This window comes from Primulina huaijiensis, chromosome 8, assembly GCF_012295235.1.
Source record: "Primulina huaijiensis isolate GDHJ02 chromosome 8, ASM1229523v2, whole genome shotgun sequence".
Lineage (NCBI taxonomy): Eukaryota > Viridiplantae > Streptophyta > Magnoliopsida > Lamiales > Gesneriaceae > Primulina > Primulina huaijiensis.
In genome coordinates this window covers 9,747,344-9,765,645 of record NC_133313.1, presented here as the reverse complement: position 1 = coordinate 9,765,645, position 18,302 = coordinate 9,747,344, and positions in this window count along the sequence as shown.

Genomic DNA, 18,302 nt, shown 5'->3' with positions numbered 1-18,302 from the left:
ATCGTTTGAAAAAAGAACCGGTTTAAAGAACGTAAAGCAATCTCGTGAAAATCAAAGTATTTGAATCAACATGCATAAATTCTTTAAACATATGCAGTCCTCTAGTTTAGCCTCTGCGCAGTCCGAGCCGACTCATTGGTCTTGTAAGGTCCAAATTTAAGACGACGTAACCCAACAGCATGCAAATCTAAGAAATATGAAAAATAAATAATTAATTGATTTAATTGCTTAATTGACTATGAGACATGCATGATTATATGTTAAATAGGATTTAATTGTCATGACGCATAAAATTGTATTTTTAAGGATTATTCAAGTTGCGATCGAAGAACGGAGACCGAGGGCTAAAAAAAACGTAAAATGTTTTTATTAAATAAATGTTTTAATTATTTAAAATATGAACGATGCTTTTGCATTTTTTTTAAAATAAGGGGTTTTGAGGTGATTTTATATGTCGTGACGTAATTTTTATCGTTATTGATTTTTCAACCAAAATACGAACTTGTGGGCAATCCTGCTAATAAATTCACAAACTTAAATAAACAAAATTATTTTTAATATACTAATTAAGCACTAATGGGTCTAATTTACTTACTTAATGGGCCTAAGCTTGATTAGTATTTTTATTAACTATTTAATATGTAAATTGGCCCCAAACACACCGCATATCACACGCCCACTTTCCCCAACAAATCAAAACTCTCCCTTGCACACCAACTCACGGTACACACTCAAATATCAAGGGAAAAAGTATCAAGTTCTTCAAGGTTTCAAAGCCAAGGTCGATCGTGTAGTCGTTCTTCGCAAATCGTCACCGAATAATCGTGTATTAAAACGCAAAGGCAAGCCATACTTCTTTCTTTTCTCATCTTTCTCACCATAGTAATTATTTAAAATTGTTCTTCATGAAAAACAAGAAACACTTGGGTAAATTTTCGTTTTTCAAGCATAGGTTATGTTTAAAGCATGGTGATCATCCAAAAAACTTGTATATTAAGTGGTTAAGGGGTTGCCATGACTAGGAAGGGTAAGGGCACGGTTTTTACAAGACACAAGAGTCTTAGGATGCTTCGCACCTTGCTGCACAGGGAGTGGAAACAAGTTGGAACCACAATCAGGTACAAGGTGATCATAGGGTTCGGTTTTCCTGTCTTGGTGGCTTGGCTTGGTTCGGCTGGGACCAAGGGTTAGCCAGGGCCTGTGCAGGGTCAATGGTAGAGTCCTAGCCATGCTAGGACTCGAGTCATGGGCTGGGGAAGGAGTCCTAGCTTGCTAGGACTACCACCCGAGAGCTTCAGGAAAATAGCGTAGGGAGGGAGGCTCAGTTTGGGGTTCAGGGGATGGGCTAAGGGGAATCCTTAGAGTCCTAGGAAGGTGCACAAGAGGCTGGTTCAGGGCTGGTTGGGTTGGCTCGAGCCTAGGCGAAGCAAAGAAGAGTCCATGCTAAGAGGGAGTCTCGGCCACTTATTGGTTGGGGTTCGGTTTTGGGGTTTTGGTTGAATCCTAGGGGTTAGCTTTGGTCCAGAAGGTTCCTAAGTGGTCTGGGAAGGGGTCGGCTCGTGATGGTTTGAGCTTGGTTCGGTGAAAAACCAACATGGCTCGGTGATAACTAGAACCGAAAGTCTAGGGTCTTCTAATTGGAAAAATAATAGAAAAATGGTACGCGGTGGTCGAGTCATGGTTCATGAGGGCCAAATAATTATTAAAAGTTTAAGTTTTAAAGTTAGGAATTTTTTTTAAAGTTTGGGATTTTTCGGGATTAAAACGCCTTCAAAACGATTAATTACGAATTAATTAAAAAGCCTAGTTTTTAAGATAAATAAAATTTTGGAAATTTTAATTTAGGTTTAAATAATTATTTGAGACATGTTAGAGTCAAAGAAATTAAGAAAAAGTCAAAAACAAAATATTATACGTCCAGGAGTAAAAAGGTCTTTTTACACCCGAAATTTAGTAAACGTCATGGCAGTGTCCTAAATGCTATTTTATATGCTAATACGATTATTTTCAATGATTATGGATGTTTAAGAATTTTTATATGTTGAATAATGATTTTTAATTGTTCCTGAAATTTATGGATTAATTATTGGACATTTAAAATAAATGTTGTATGCTTGTTTTCAAAAACAAAACGATACGTATATGCATGATTTTTATTAAGTGATGATAACATGTTGAAGGACGTGAAGGGATTGTGACTAAATACGATGATATGTTTAAAATATCGTGAGGGTTATGGTCCAAGTGGGAGCCCGACGATCGTATTTTCTTGTATAAGGATACGAATACAAATATGTTAATACGTTGGCCACGGCCTAGTTGACCGGTGAGAGTGTCGCTGGTGTCCCCGCCGCCCATTACTGTGGTTTTCTCTAGATGGATCCATCGCCTAATACGATTAAGAATACGAGTCACAATCACGATCTGAATTCAACAAACACGAATATGAATATGTTGATATGAAAATGTTTAAGAAAATGTTTATAATTAAAGTTTATGCATGATCATGAAAATGTTATTTTAAGTATAAGTATTTTTCACTGTTGCATGTGATCTGTATTATGTAATACTTGTTATCAATGATATGACGTGTTGAGTAATTAGGCTCAATAGGTGTTATTGATGCAGGTGAGTATGATAATAATGTTGAGGGAGGCTTGGATGCCTAATCTGACTGGACTGGGGTGCACATAACCCGAGGACCAACACTTCTATTTTCCGCATTTAAGTTTATGATATTACGTTAAATATTTTTACAACATTTTATGCTTTTTGAGAGATTTTTGAGAGGTTTAGTATGGGCTACACTTTTCAACATTTTTTGCTTTTTAGGTTTGGTAAAACGTTTTACGATTTCATGTTTGACTACTCCCTTTGGATTTTCAAGTACTAGTTGAATGTTTTATTTTAAAATATTGCAAAAGTATTTTTATGTAAATGTATATGCAATAACCGAAAATGTGAGAGTTTAAAAAAAAAATTTCTAGTAATTTTTAAGAAAACGAATAAGCAGACGTTTCAGGTCCCCACCCCTCGTCTCGTCATACTCGTCCTCACCTGCATCGATCAAGTCTAGTGAGTCTAAATACTCAACATGTATAAACTAGAAGTAACAAGTAATACATAATAAAATCACATGCATCTTTAAAGTAAAGCGTACATACTTAAACTTGAACGTACATACTTAAACATAGACGTGCCGACATATCGTAAAATTTTTCATAAACATGCTTACATCATACATACGTGGACATACATAACATCATCATTTTACGTAGAGATATATTTCAAAGCAAGTGACTCATACATAAATGTGTCTTATCAGATTAAACCACAGTATTGGGGTGGTAGGGATGTCCACTACCGCATAAATGAGATCCCTGGTCATACTTTATGGGGTGCATTGGTCCCTGGTCATACTTTACCGCTTTCCAATCCTGATCTAAACCCAGTCATGTTTTACCGTGGTGAAGAGGTCTTCGGCCACGTTCACCGACTTCCAAACTCGTTCTTATTTTGTCACATGACATTTAGCATACCTCAAAAACGTAAACATTTTTCTTTTGCACGTCGAACATACTTACAAGACGTTGAGGGATTCGTTGGATCTCGTCTGGGATACTGCTGCACATACTAACGCATTATCAGGCACTTAATTTCTGTAACTTAGACGTAAAAGTTGTGCTCACCACCCGAGGTAACAAATTACTTACGACGTTCTAAATCACTCGGAACTTGACCTCGTTTAATCATCGTACTAAATCATGAGATCATCCCCCGAAACAAATCCTAAAATGTGTGTGAACATTTTCTAAAACATAGAAGACATGAGCCTAAAATAGTGGTTTAAAAATCATGTTCAAGCGCCTTGGAGCAGGGCCTTGCTGCGCTACAGCGCTGCCTATTACCTAGGCGCTAGGCTCTAGCACCGCGGCGCTGGCAGGGCCACTGCTCTAGCGCCGCGTCGCTCTGACATGTGAATGTCGGGCGCTGCGGCGCTTCTCAAGGAGCGCTGATTAGCGCTGCGGCGCTAGTTCTGCGCCCACTCGACTCCAAAAGCTCAAATTTGATGCAAACTCTAAGCAACGCCCTATCGACTAGAACCAATGCAATGAGACTCAACCTAGGATACTAAGGCAATGTTTCAAAATCACACGATTCCCCAAAATGACGATGCAATTCATACAACGCAACACAACCCGTGAAAACGTCATTTTGACACCGAAACGCTTCCTACGACTTCTAATGCAACCAAGTGCTTATCGACACGAACCGAAGCACAAAAAATCATCCCAAAATCATACACAATGTACCTTAATGCAGCAGCGATCACACGACGGTTCCCAACGAAGCCTACAACAAACAATTCTCAAGAATACGTCAAGAACACAATTTCATATAATCGTAGTTTGAGCAGTTCCATGAAAACGATCATAACTCACTCGTTTCTTGTTCAAAAATTACAAATTTACTGTCAAATCGAAGGTATCAAATATTACTACGTTTTATATGTTGAAAACTTTTCCAGAAAATCAATCAAAATGGACAGTACACGAAATGACAGCTACATTAGGTTTTGAGATCTAAAAATCATTTCAAACTCAATCTAATCAGTTTTCGCTTAAACTTCGCATATCATACATGAATTTTTACATATAAACAACATCAAAACATATACTATGATGAGATCGATGCAGAAATAAAAGAAAATACATGCCTTGATCTTTAAAACTACCAAAACAACGATACCTAAGCGGGAAGGATATGAGTGTTGATTCGGGACGAACGTGGCACGATTTTCTGCTGATAAAATTAAAGAGTGCTTGCTGAAATTTAGAAGTGGAGGGGGCGGCTGCTGCTCTCCAAGAACCCTACCTCTTCTTTTTTTTTTAAAAAAAAATGAATGAAACCAAGGTGTGTGCAAGTGTAGTGTATCGTGAATGTGTGAGTTAGTGGGTAGGGGATTAGGGGGTTTAATTAGGGAAAACGAATTGCTTAATTAATAATTAACATGCTAATAAAAATGTTAATCCACACTAATTTACCAAAAATCCCCCAATTAAAAATAAGATGTACAAGTGTTAAACCTTTCAAAGTTTTGAAAACTTAAAATCACCAAATGAACAAATTAAGCTTTAGAAATGCTAAAAACTTAATAAATCATTTTAAAATGACACCTTCTTGACTTGAAATAAAATACCACATTTTACAAATCGTCCAAATCGTCGCCGGTCTCTTTTTCTCGATCCCGCATCGAATAATCGCCTGAAACATAAAACTCAAGAAAACATTTTAATGTGCATCACATAAACATAATTAATTTAAAATAATGCAATTTCATAAGTCATGCCTCTCAAAAATAATTTTAAACTTAAATAAATAATTTAACAATTTAAATAAATGCATGAGTTTTGCGTGTAATGATTTTTTTAGGCTCTACAATTTCTACCCCACTTAAATAAATTTCATCCTCGAAATTAAGTCTTACCAAATAACTCCGGGTAGCGATTTCTCATATCTGTCTCAGCCTCCCAAGTGGCCTCTTCCACTGATTCATTCAGCCACCGGACTTTGAGCAACTTGGTCACTTTGTTCCGAAGCCTCCACTCCTGTTTGTCTAAGATTTGGACGGGTCTCTCCTCATACCACAGATCTGGAGCCAACTGCAACGGCTCAAAACTCAATAAATGCGAAGGATTCGCGATATACTTTTCTCAGCATCGAGACGTGGAACACATTGTGTACACCGGACAGATTCGGCGGTAGAGCTACACGATAAGTTAGTGTCCCGACCCATTTAAGTATTTTGAACGGTCCAATGAATCTCGGACTCAGCTTGCCTCTCTTTCTAAACCTCATAACACCCTTCATAGGTGCTATTTTCACGAATACATGATCTCTTCTTCTCTTGTCAGCATAACTTTTTTGACGACTCTGGGCGGTCTTCATCCTGTCTCGGTTCTTGAACACCACTTCTGCAGTCTGCTGAACAATCTCTAGACCAAGTTTTGATCTCTCACCGACTTCATCCCAATGAATCGGCGATCTGCACTTCCTTCCATTTAATGCCTCTTAGGGAGACATACATATAGATGATTGAAAGCTGTTGTTGTAGGTAAACTCCAATAGTGGTAGCTTTGATTCCCAATTTCCATGGAAATCGATCACACAAGCTCGCACCAAATCTTCCAAAATCTGAATCAATCACTCAGACTGGCCATCTGTCTGAGGGTGGAATGCCGTACTGAATAGCAACTTTGTCCCCATGGCTGTATGTAAACTTTTCAAGAAGGACGATGTGAATCTCGGGTCCCTGTCAGGCACAATAGAAACTGTGATCCCGTGCAATCGAACTATCTTCCTAATATAGAGCTCTGCATATTGAGTCATGGAGAAAGTCGTCTTCACGGGTAAGAAATGTGCTGACTTAGTAAGTCGATCCACTATAAGTCAAATGGTATGGGATCCTCTAACTGACCTCGACAAACCAACAACGAAGTCCATGGTGATATTCTCCCATTTCCACTCGGGGATAGGGAGTGGCTTAAGCATTCCTACTGGCCTCTGATGTTCTGCTTTCACTTGCTGGCAAGTGAGACGTTCAGATACGAATCGGCGGATGTCCCTCTTCATCCATGGCCACCAATAGAGCATCTGCAAATCTTTGTACATCTTGGTTCCTCCTGGATGAATGGAATACGGAGATGCATGTGCCTCTGTCAGAATATTCTCTCTGATCGAATCAACACTAGGCACCCATATCCTTCCTCTGTACTTCACGATACCGCCAGACACTGTGTAGAGTACACTGCCCTTGGCCTCATCCTTCAGTCTCCATTTTTGTAACTGTTCATCCCAAAACTGACCTCTACGGATTTTGTTTAGCAAAGAAGACTGGACTGTCAGATTAGACAGTTTGGGAGCTCTGCCCTCAGGATAAACTTCAAGGCCAAACTTCTGAATCTCTTATTTGAAGAGATCTCTGCACTGACAACTGAGCTACGACGGCTACTTTTCTGCTCAAAGCATCGGCCACAACTTTAGCTTTCCCTGGATGGTAGCTAATTTTACAATCGTAGTCTTTCACTAACTCAAACCACCGTTTTTGTCTCATATTCAGCTCTTTCTGCTTGAAGAAATACTTTAGACTCTTGTGATCAGTGAATATCTGACATTTCTGGCCGTACAAATAATGTCTCCAAATCTTCAACGCAAAGACAACGGCTGCTAACTCGAGATCATGAGTCGGGTAGTTCTTCTCATGCACCTTCAACTGTCTGGAAGTATAAGCTATAACTCGACCATGTTGCATCAAAACTGCACCTAAACCGAGCTTAGAAGCATCAGTGTATAACACAAAATTGCCTTGCCCTGCTGGCATGGCTAACACTGGCGCTGTGATAAAAGCTTGCTTCAAAGTATCAAAGCTCTTCTGACACTCATCACTCCAAATGAATTTAGCATTCTTCTTAGTCAATGAAGTGAGTGGCACTGTAATCTTGGAAAACCCCTGAATAAATTTTCTGTAGTAACCTACCAAGCCTAGGAAACTGCGGATTTCTAATGTATTCTTCGGCTCAATCCATTCTTTAACTGCTGCCACTTTGGCTGGATCCACCTCAATGCCACTGCTAGATATTATATGTCCCAAAAATGCTACTTTATCCAACTAGAATTGACACTTACTGAATTTCGCAAACAACTTGCGACTCTACAAGACTTGCAAAACTGTACCCAAATGCTGACTGTGCTCCTCATGGCTCTTCGAGTAGATAAGAATGTCTTCAATGAACACAATTAACAACTGATCTAGGTAGGGCTGAAATACTCGATTCATGAGGTCCATAAAATTTGATGGAGCATTCGTCAGTCCAAACGAAATCACTAAGAACTCGTAATGCTCATATCTGGTTTTGAAGGCTGTCTTATGAACATCTTCTTCTTTTATCTTCAGCTGATGATACCTTGATCGTAGATCTATCTTAGAGAACATTGTAGCTCCAGGCAACTGATCGAATAAGTCCTTGATCCTTGGAAGTGGGTATTTATTCTTGATCGTTACCTTGTTCAGTTCTCGGTAATCGACACACAACCTCAATCTCTGGTGGAAGGCCTGTGACGTCAGGAAAATCTCTGACTACTAGTACATCGGATAATGACAGAGTGGGTACGTCAGGTACTGAAATAACGCTGGCCAAGAAAGCCTGACACCCCTTATGAATAAGTCTCTATGCCTATGCAAGAGATCATGCGAGGGAAACTTCTCCATCTGTCCGGCTCAAAAAGAAACTGCTCCATGCCCAACGGTCTTACCAATACCGATCTTTTCTAAAAGTCAATAAGAACTCTGTTCTTTGTTAGCCAGTCCATACCCAAGATAATATCAAATTCTGGCATCGAAAACACAATCAGATCGGCATACACTAGGTGGCCCTGCAGTTCAAGATCAATGTATCTTACCACGCTAGTAGCTGATAACTCTTCCCCTGACGAGACTGTCGCTGAGTAGCTCACGTCGAGTCCAATAGACTTGACGTCCAAATGATTAGCGAACTTCTCTGAAATAACAGAGTGTGTGGCCCCGGAATCTATCAAGGCCTTCGTGGCTACTCTCTTTATGAAAATATTTCCTGAGAGACGTTAGCACAACACACAAAACTTACATCCCAAAATAATAATCTTAACCTCATGCATAGTAGACAAGTTCTACACAAATTCACAAAAAATACTAACTAGCACACTAATAATCCCAAAACAAATTCGAAACATGCATAAAATAGTGCTGAATTAAATAAGTTACCAGTCAACAGGGTCGTGTCTGGGTTTTCCTCCTCTGCCTGCATGGCGAACACTCTACCCTGGGTCGGCTGCCTCCACTGTAGGCAGTCCTTCAGCACATGATCGCTAGCTTCACACTTGAAATATTTGCCCGATCCACATAAACACTGTCCTGGATGCTAGCGGTTGCACTTCGGGCACACCGGGTACTCAACAGGTCTCTGGGGAGCCTTCTGTTGAGGAATAGGACCTTTTCCTTTCGGCGGTCCCTGAAATGGCCTCTCTCTCTGCTGTCCTTGGAAAAACCTTTTGAACTGAGGTCGCTGCTGCTACTGCTGCTGAGGTGCCTGATAGGGCCTCTTGCCTGGCCTATCACTCGATGTTCTTTTGGTCCTGTTATGCCACCAAGGCTAGCTCTAGACACCGCCACGGCATAGGCAGTTGGACCAGCCACTCGAACATCATCGCGGAAGATCGGCCGTAAACCGTCAAAAAATGCCTCAGCTTCTACCGGGCATCGTTCACAATCAGGGGCACAAAGTGACACCCCCTCTCAAATTTCCTGACAAAATCTGCACATTGCTGTCTCCCTGTCGCAGCGTCATGAACTTCCTGATCAGGCTGGAGAGTACTTCCTCAGTGAAGTACTTGTAGTAGAAAACCTCCTTGAAACAATTCCAAGTCAATGTCTGCAAATTTACTGATAAAGACGTGCTCTTCCACCACAATCTGGCGTCGCTTGTCAGTAAAAAAGTGTCACATCTGACCTTGTCCGCATCCTTCAGCTCCATGAATGCAAAAATTACCTCGATGGACTTAATCCATCCCTCGGCTATCATGGGGTCAGTAGTCCCCGAGAACTCCTTTGGATCCATTATCCTAAACCTCTCATAAACTGCCTCAGGTCTGGGCCTCGTCCCTGTTTACACTGCAGCCTGGTTCCCCGAAAACTGTGCGAAAAACTGAGTCATTCCTGCAAGCATCTGAGCCTGCATATATGACGGTGGAGGAGGAGGAGTGGCCCTCTCCCCATCCTGAGGCTCTCTATCCTCATCCCTTGCTCCACGGGCAACCATACTTCTAGGAGGCATATTGTTCCAACATTTACCCAACACGTAATGTAACGTCCCGAAAATTTGAAGGTCCACGTGAACCACATGCATGCAAGTTATTAAATGAAGGATCGAGAGTGCTAGTGCATTTGAAGGCATTTCGAACACTATATTCTCCAATGAACTGCAATAGCTCATGTTCTAAGAATGTTAACACTGATGAATTAAATCAAGTTTGGTTTAAAACCAAGCGAAAGAAACTCGAAGTAATCCTTCGTGAAGAAGACTGTTATATTAGAAAACATTTAACTTATGTAAACCGAATAACTGAAAAAGATTAGATTATTTTTTCCATTCATCAGTTCAGTTATGTTGACAACTGAATTGACGGATACTATAATTGATCCAAACAGTTTGAAAACAGCAGTTAATCAGTTAAATACACAAGATATGTTTATGGATGTTCGGAGACTTCAACTGCTCCTACGTCACCCCTTCTACCTCCACGGGTAGGATCCACTAGAAGAATTTGATTTATACAACTACTTATACAAACCTACTCAGCTAGGACTTACACTACTGCCTAAACTGAACTCCTAGCTACGACTGAAGGCAGCACCTTCCAGCCAACACTTGTTTAACGTCTATGTGTCAAAGAATACATACACAAGTTTAACGTCTTTGTGCAAGACTGTTTTTTAGTGGTGGTGAGAGTGTTTGTGTGTGAGATTTGAACAAGGATGTTATCACACACTGAGGGAGATAAGCTTCTATACAAAGCTTATAACACGTTGAAGTGTCTCTCTAGGCTGATTGCTTCTGAAAGCTCATTTGCAATGTGCGTGCCCTTTCTTTTCTCTCGTGTTTGCGTTGAAGCTTCTTATCTCTGTATATTGAGTCTTTACTGATCTTCTCTTTATATAGGCGGGAAAACTGATCGTACAGTGAGACTCAATTATTGTATCCGTTCCATCTTGAATTCGTTTCTTGGACTTTGTGTCTCGACTTTCTGACTGCCCTTCTGAAACGTTTTGTCTTTAATACTCTGATGCAACGTCCATTATTGTCTTTTGACTGGACAATGGCTTTGTACCTTTGTGTATAGTTGGAATCCACTAGAAAGAGCTTGTCTTGTTCTACAACTGAAAGATTCAGACTGATGCTTTGAACTAGTCAATTGAACTGATATTCAGTTGGGCTGGTGAAATCAGTTGACTCGTCAGTTGAACTGATTTCACTCTCGCTCAGTTGAACTGATCAGCTAGGTTTCTTCATCAGTTGAACACTCCTTCGGCTGTCCAGTCTTCTGAGGTTCTCCTGGTGAACCACCTATCAACTGGACAATCAGCTGGACTTCTCAATTGACGTAATAGTTAGACTGATTCAGTTTGTGCGATCAGTTGGGTCTTCAGTTTGCGATGTAAACAGCTCGTGACTGATCCTAGCTTCTGCACACTAAGGTAGATTATTAGTAATACAAAAAATAAGAAGTTTTTTAAACATCAAAATCAAGATTGCGAACTTGAAAAGTTCCAACAATCTCCCTTTTTTTGATGTTCACAATACTTGAGCAGTTAAGCACAATATATTCGGTTCAAGGGTTAGTACATTCAAACATTGTTAAAAGCTCCCCCTCAAAAACTGAATTAAAGAAGTTTTGAAAACCATTTAGAGATAGAGGATAAAAGAAAAACTCCCCCTTCAAAACTGAATTGAAAACAAAAAAAAAATTTAAGAAAGCACTTTTCAGTTGACGAAAATAAAAATTCTTCTTAACAACTGAATTTTAAAACTGATAAACAAAAAGATTTTTACAGCTTGAGGGTAAAAGATAAACTCCCCCTCAGATTTTTTCTTCTTAACAACTGAATGTTAACACCGATGAATTAAATCGAGTTTTGTTTAAAACCAAGCAGAAGAATCTCGAAGTAATCCTTCGTGAAGAAGACTGTTATATTAGAAAACATTTTAACTTATGTAAACTGAATAACTGAAAAAGGGTAAATTAGTTTTTGCATTCATCAGTTCAGTTATGGTGACAACTGAACTGACGGATACTGTAACTGATCCAAACAGTTTGAAAACAGCAGTTAATCAGTTAAACACACAAGATATGTTTATGGATATTCGGAGACTTCAAATGTTTCTACGTCACCCCTTCTACCTCAACAGGTAGGATCTACTAGAAGACTTTGATTTATACAACTACTTGTACAAATCCACTCAGCTAGGACTTACACTACTGCCTAAACTGAACTCCTAGCTACGACTGAAGGCAGCACCTTCCAGCCAACACTTCTTTAACGTCTATGTTTCAAAGACTACATACACAAGTTTAACGTCTTTGTGCAAGACTGTATTTGAGTAGTGGTGAGAGTGTTTGTGTGTGAGAACTAAACAAGGATGTTCTCACTCACTGAGGGAGATAAGCTTCTACATTAAGCTAATAACACGTTGAAGTGTCTCTCTGGTATGATTGCTTCTGAAAGCTGATTTGCAATGTGCGTGTCTTTTCTTTTCTCTCGTGTTTGCGTTGACTCTTCTTATCTCTGTATATCGAGTCTTCACCAATCTTTTCTTTATATAGGTGGGAAAACTGATCGTACAGTGAGACTCAATTATAGTATCCGTTGCATCTTAAATTCGTTTCTTGGACTTTGTGTCTCGACTTTTCAACTGCCCTTCTGAAACTTTTTGTCTTTAATGCTCTGATGCAACGTCCATTATTGTCCTTTGACTGGACAATGACTTTGTACCATTGTCTACACCTGGATCCACTAGAAAGAGCTTGTCTTGATCTACAACTGAAAGATTCTGACTGATGCTTCGAACTAGTCAGCTGAACTAATCTTCAGTTGGGCTAGAGAGATCAGTTGACTCGTCAGTTGAACTAATTTCACTCTTGTTCAGTTGAACTGATCAGCTGGGTTTCTTCATTAGTTCAACACTCCTTCGGCTGGCCAGGCTTCTGAGGTTCTCCTGCTGAACCATCTATCATCTGGACAATCAGCTGGACTTCTCAATTAACATAACAGTTAGACTGATTCAGTTTGTGCGATCAGTTGGGTCTTCAGTTTGAGATGTAAACAGCTCGTGACTGATCCTAGCTTCTGCACACTAAGGTAGATTATTAGTAATACAAAATAACAAGTTTTGTTAACATCAAAATCAACATTACGAACTTGAAAAGTTCCAACATTAAATTTCCTTCGTATTTTATTAAATTGTTTTAATGTGTTAAATTCATGTTTATTGCATAAATATGTGTTTTAATTCTTGGTTGTTAAGGTTTCACGCATTAAAGCTTTAAAGTGCATTTCGCGCTCGAACGAAGAACGGAGACGGGGGAATTATCAGGAAAATTATTTTAATTAAATGATTAAATTTTATTTATTAAAATAAGGTGTTTTAAGTGTATTTTTCAAAAAATGGGTTTTATTGGGTATTTTTATCCGCCGGACCATATTTTTAATCGGTACGCAAATTCTAATGATTCGGAGGACTTTTCGAGGGCTCGGGCAACATTTTCTAAAACGTACCCAAACGAAATATTTTTCGAGGCTGTTTTTGGGCTTGATGGGTTTATTTTAATACTTAATGGGCTCAAAACCCTTTAAAAACATTTAATTTAAAATGAAGGCCCATTAGTGCATCTTAATTCACTTAATGACCACCTAAACTAAAGCCTAAACCTAAATTTTATTGAGTGGGCGACCCCCTCCCCTCTTCACAGCAGCTTTTGACGTGAATGAGCAGCAACCACCAGGCCCATCAGCTTTCCTCCATTTTCTTTCAAACAAGCTACCTCCCAGCTTCTCCAGTGGTTCCCCCGACGCACGTTCCTTCGAGCGTTTGAGCAACTACACATCAAGGCACGTCTGGTATCATTCTTTTTCTCATCATTCATGCTATGTATGCTGATATATATGTATTTACATGAGAACTCCTTTGATTTATCATGTGGTGCCATTTTTGCAAAGGTTTGACACGAAATACGCATTCTATTTTTTACTACTCATGTTTTTGTGATTCATGTGCAAGGGCTGCCGGTTTTTGTGTTTCTAAGGACTGTACACGATGATGAGAGGGTTTCAATAGGCTGGAGTTGATGGTTAGATGAGTTAACTCGAGGGTCGATTGTTTTTTTTGTTGAAGTTTGTCACAAAACCCGTCACCCTCGGTTAATTTTAATTCTACTACTTATAGGTTGGTTTTCTGGAAATGTGTTCAACATATGATTTGTAGCACTTTCTGTTATCCTCGATTCGATAGCAAATTTGTAATTTTTTGATAAGAAACGAGGTAGATATGATTTTTATCGTAAAGTCGCTTAAGCTGTGAAAATTTGTGTGCATATGCTGGAGATTTCCAACAACCTTTGGGTGTGGTTTTTAGGTCCTAAGTGCTCTGAAATAAGTGGGTTAGAGGCTGGGCATGAACGTTTGCGTCATGGTTCGAGTTGGGAAAAAACTGGTTTACTTTTTTGGTTGATTTGGGTTAAAACCGGAACCCTGATCCAAGTTTTAAAACGAATCGACTAAGTTTTGAAATGAGCTTGAGTTTACGTCTAAGAAATAATTTTTAATATGTTTTAGGATGTTTTAAGGTGTTTGGTAAGCTTCGGGTCGGCATGTTGAGGTCCAGGAGTAAAAATGTCATATTGGATTTCCAAGAGCAAAATGGTCATTTTGTACCCGAATCGAGATTTTTGTCCTGACAGCGCCCCGAGCACAAATTTATCATGCTTTTAAATGTTTATACATCATGAATATGATCTTTATGAAATTATGAAAATACGTTGCATGCTTGATTTTAAAAAAAAATTACGTATATGCATGATTTTGATAAGTGATGAAAATGATGATGTTTATGAAGGATGAGAGTTGGTTGTGACTGACGATATATTTATATGATGATATGATTGGAGATATCGTAAGGGAAAAAGCCTCAGAGGTAGCTCGTTTACGGGAGAAGGTCGCAGAGGGAGCCCGACGATCGTATTTGCATTGATATGATATGATGATGTGTTAGGCCAATGCTCAGTTGACGGGTGAGAGTGAGGCTGATGTCTTCGCCGCCCGGTACCGTGGTTATACGTAGATGGATCCATCGAATAGAGCTGATACGAAAGTCACAACTAATGAACTGAATTCGATTAAAGAAAATGTATACGTATATGATGATATGATGGGACATGTTTTGACACGTTATGCTATTATATGACATGTTTACATTATGCTTTTGAGATCATGAAATGTATGTTGATTACAGTATTTTCACTGTTGCATGTTATGTATATGTATTTGTCATAACGTTACAGTTGTGCTGAATCTTTAGACTCACTAGGTGTGAATGATGTTGGTGATCATTTTGATCAGAAGACTGGAGGTGATGATGACTGAACGGGCGGATCTGATGGCGCACATTAACCCGAGGACTTTGTATTCTTCCGCAAGAATATGATTTTATGTTAAAATGTTTAAACAAATTTTTAAATGGTTGATGATTTTATTTTGTTAATGGTTTTGACAGATTTTAATATGCTTGACGCCTTATATTTTTAAACGGTAATTGTTTAGATTAGTTGCTCTTTTCATAATTTTAAGTGTAGTTATTTTATTCAGCGGTGGGTTTATTTTACAAAATGGATGTTTTGAATTTTATGTATTTATGTAGGCATGGTTTCGGCCATTGAATTTAAAAAAAATTTGTTTCAGTAGAAATTTAGATAGAATTTTAGAATTTTAAAATGTGCAAAGACGTTACAGTTGGTATCAGAGGAAGGTTCCTGTATAGGGTTGTGCCACCGCCAGCTTCTGCAGCTCAGTCTTCAAGCCTCAAGTCTGGAAGTTTTAAATGTTTTAAAGCTATCACCTGTATGATTGCATGATTTATGATTTACAGTGATTTACAGTACATGTTTATCTGTCGTTATGTTTTGAGATTAGATTCTTTAAAATTTTTATGCATGTTACGAAATGAAATTAGAAATTATATGATTTTCATGCATGCTGGCTTTGTAGTGGAATTGGACATGAATAAGAATTTTGCTGTTGGGCATTAGGAAAGATTGGAAATGATTTGTCTATATAGATTTTTTGATAGTAAGTACTGATGTTCTACTCTTGGGTAACAAGTTAGTCATGAAGGTTATGAATGCTTTTGGGACTTGTAGATTTTCTAAGAAAATACTGATGGTTCGTGGTTACTAGCTGGGCTAATTTTTAGGATTCCGTGTAAGGATTAATGATTCGAGACTACTACTATCTTTGGAAGTATAAAAACGTATAATTTATTTAGGATGCACGCTCTACCTAGTTGGATTTAAATATTGAATTGCATGAATTGAGAATTTTAAGGACCTAATTGTGATAACCAATAATTTGAGGAACTAAATGCAAAAATAAAATTCTAAGAGACTATTTTCGAATTTATCGAATTTTGAGGTTACATTATGAGTTTCGAGAATTTTAATGTTTAATGGGGTTAAAATCGAAAATGTTATGGGGACAAAAATGCAAATTTCGAAGAGCTGTAGGGCCAAAAATTTAATTTTCAAGAACTTTAAGGGCCAAATTGCAAATTATGAAATTTTTAAGGATTAAATTTGAACTTTTGACGAACACTTAGGTTAAATCAATAATTTTTGAGGTTATGGGAATTGATTTTGGGTCTAATAAGCTTAAAATTATTGAACTTTATGTTATGAGAAACCTATAAAATGGAATTAAGAATGCCAAGAACTTATTGGTAATTGTGGAATTTTCGAAATTAAGGACAAATTGGATAATTTTTTTTAGGAAATTAAGAATTAATATTGCAATCTTAAGAAATTTGGGGGACTAGTTTAGCAGTAAGTGAGAATCGAATGGTTTAAAGGATATGAATTTTCGGTGATTTATGCTTGAAGGGATATTTAGAACCTTAAAACATCTGGGTTATAATATTATAAGGATTGATAATCAAGGGCATTGTAGGATGGATCAATACTCGGCTTGAAAATCTAAGTGTTAATGGAATAATGCTGTGGCAAATTAAGAATATAGAGTGATAACAATTTAAGATAAAGTTGATCAATTAGATAAGGTATAAACTTCAACAGTAAGTAACTTATTTTGGGGACTTAAGGTTTGATGTAGCATAAGTTTTAATCATGACCTTAAGAGTTAAAAATTATACCTGTGTTAGGGTTAAAATTATTTTTTTTTAATGTTGGGTATGACTAATGGCTAGGATACTTGTTAGACGCGTGTAAGAAGTGAGGTAGACACCTTCTCTTGAGGAATTTTGGAAGCTATTAAGAAACATGAGAGTAAGTGGATATGAAGTTGGGTTATGTTATATAAGACTATTCGGGTTGCGTAAGCTTGAATTTCAAGTTTATGAGATAGGCGTATATAGAAAAATTTTGAGTGAAATAAAAACAAAACGGAATTAGTTGTGTTCAACATAGATTACCGATGGACGAATGTTAATATTTTTATCGAGTAAAAAATCTAAAAACTTGATATGGGGATTCTAGAACTCTATAGGTGTTATAAGCGAAGTTAAATTATTAGAATAAGTTTATCGCTAACCTTGGATAACTTATTAAGTTTTATACGGTAGAATTAATTAAGCATTAAGAATACGTAAGAACGCTATATTCGTTCCAATAAGGAAAGTCCAAGGGTCTTAGGCCTCAACTATATTGTAATTGGGAAAGAAATAGTTTAAACATGTAATTGGTGCTAGAATGATTTTATTATTTAGGTAGAAGATCAGTGTCATATATTTTGGGTTTTATGGATTAACGCTACTCGAATTTAAGATTTGCAACAATTTGATATTTGAGATGTGCTTGTAAATAAATAGTAAGTTACGTTAGTTTTGTACCGTAAGATAAAGATTTGATTCAAGGATCTTAGGCAAATATTATTATGGGGTTGAGATAAGGTTTAACTTTTAAGTGTATTACCGAAGATAGAAGTCTATCAATAAATTTTGGTGCTAAGGTTTCTTAAGTTAAACTGCATGAATGCTAATGTAATAGATCGATGAACATTATGAAAGGGGATCGGTTACGGTGACCGGAAGCGCAACGGAAGCACAAAAATTTTGATTTTAGCATAAAATTTTCGGCCACCAACATTCTTGTGTAGCAAATACAATAAACACAAAATGACATTCATAGTGTGTTAAGAAATGTACCTATCAATCACAAGGATTGATGTATGGCTCCAACTAAGGTGTAAACACCTTAGCTCTTGTATGGCAAGAACTTCTACAAGCTTCCAAAGAGCACTCCTTGCTCTAAAATAAAGCCCACCACCAACTAGGTAGATCCCCTCATATTTTGCACTAGAAAAATATGAGGATTTTTCTTTGAGAAGTGAGTGTTTTCTCCAACCATTGAAGAACAAAAAAAATGGAGAGAATGAATAGTATTTTCGGCCACTATTCATGCTAGGAGAGAAGGAGAGACATTTTTTT